We start from the raw sequence: 1849 nt of genomic DNA on the forward strand, positions 1-1849 counted from the left end.
ATCAAAGTACTGCTCTGACCCAAATAAACATATATGAAGGCCAAATTTAGCCTTTATTCTATCTGCCTATGACTTGTATGTGAGGTTTTGTGTTCTTTGTCAAGAAATGGCCAGTAAACTAACTTACAAAGGTGATCACTTCATAAGTTATATAAATGTCTAATCAGTATGCTGTACACCTGAAAACTAATATAATATTGTATGTCAGCTGTAATTGAAAATTTTTTTTTAATTAAAGAAGAACAACAAAACGTAAGTCTAACCACATGGTGTAATGACCTCAGATATCAGGAAAAATAGGTAACAATGACTAGCATTTTTCTGGCTGTTTGCTATATGCCAGGAACTTAACTGTGCTTATAGTTTTAGATGCATTGTCATTTAATAGTCATAAGAAACCTTTTAAAAAGGCATTTATCTCATTTTCAGAAAAGAAAACTGAGGATTAGAGAAAGTTTTTAAGGTCATAATGCTGGTTAACAGTAGAGTTCAGAAACAAACCAGGTCAAACTCCATGATAGAAATTTGGTGTTCAGTGATCAGTGATTTCAGTTAAAAGAGTAATACTTCTCACCTTGAGGTTCCTGACTACCTATGTGTCCCCAAAGTGGGAAGGGGTCTTCTGTGAATTAGTTTAAAAGCCTAATGGAAATCTATTTACCCTCTAATGGATAACTGAGCTTGTTTCCTATTACCAATGAAGGAGTTTGTTTCTTAGATATAATCTGTCAAATTATCACACCGGGGGAAAAAAAACTCATTTAAAAATAAGGAGATGTTGTGTTTTTTGTTTTTTTTTTAAGTTGGAAATGACTAGATTAGAGCACTGACATTGCAAATATTAAAATTATTAAACATTTTACATGAAAACTTTTTATAATTTACACTTATATAATCTAACGTATATTTGCACTTTCAAATATTTGTTTATCAGACTGTTAGGAGTAACTAATGGGCCTTCAAATATTTTGAATGACAGATAAGTTATTTTTCAAAGAATATTTGCACACAAAAAAAATTAGGCTCATAAAGATACAGTTCAGAAAGAAAATGCAAGATAATGCTATCCCGTTACGTGATGTGACCAAAATCTCTGCTATTAGATATACTAAGCTGATCACCAAATTGAATTTTTTCCTTTGCATTTTTTTGTTCCCAACAATAATAACAAAAAAGGACTAAGATGAATGATAGTAATTTTTCACATGCTAGACATCACATCAATACATTCATAAAGAGCAAGTTATCATTGAAAGCTAATAAATCTCAATTTTCCCATTTTAAAACAATTATCTTTGATAATGTAATAAAAATCAATATGGCATGAATAACATGCACTCTCACTTATCTGTCAAAACTTGGCACTAAGGCCCTGGCAAATCCAGAAAACTTGTCAGCTTTATCACCTACCTTTTTAGCAAAGCTTGAAAATAAGGCATAATAATGCCGATTTTAAGACAGTAAGTGTCTAGCCTGCAGCTGTGATCCTGGGCCTTTAACACATCACAAAAAAAGTCACGGTGTTACAGTAGGGATAACCATTCAGGATGTGGAGAAGGTAATTAGAAGTTGAACTTAGAAACATTGAGGCAGTATGCCAAGACTATAATCTATTCCTCAGTTTTCGCATTTTTACCCAACAGGGAACACAAAGCACCTCATTTCCTGTGCCTGCATAAAACAACTCTAAGGACGTTATAGTTATACGGTGTTACTGTGAATAATTTAAAAATGTTTAAGAGGCTTTAAGAGCGCCCATGCAATCACCAGGAAAAGTGGAGGGTACAACAAAATCCGAGAAAATTTGGGGGGTTTTCTAAAGTTTTCAAAATCTGTTTTTCTTTTTTTT

This window comes from Pteropus vampyrus, unplaced genomic scaffold (genome assembly GCF_000151845.1).
Source record: "Pteropus vampyrus isolate Shadow unplaced genomic scaffold, Pvam_2.0 Scaffold180, whole genome shotgun sequence".
In the NCBI taxonomy this organism is placed as follows: domain Eukaryota; kingdom Metazoa; phylum Chordata; class Mammalia; order Chiroptera; family Pteropodidae; genus Pteropus; species Pteropus vampyrus.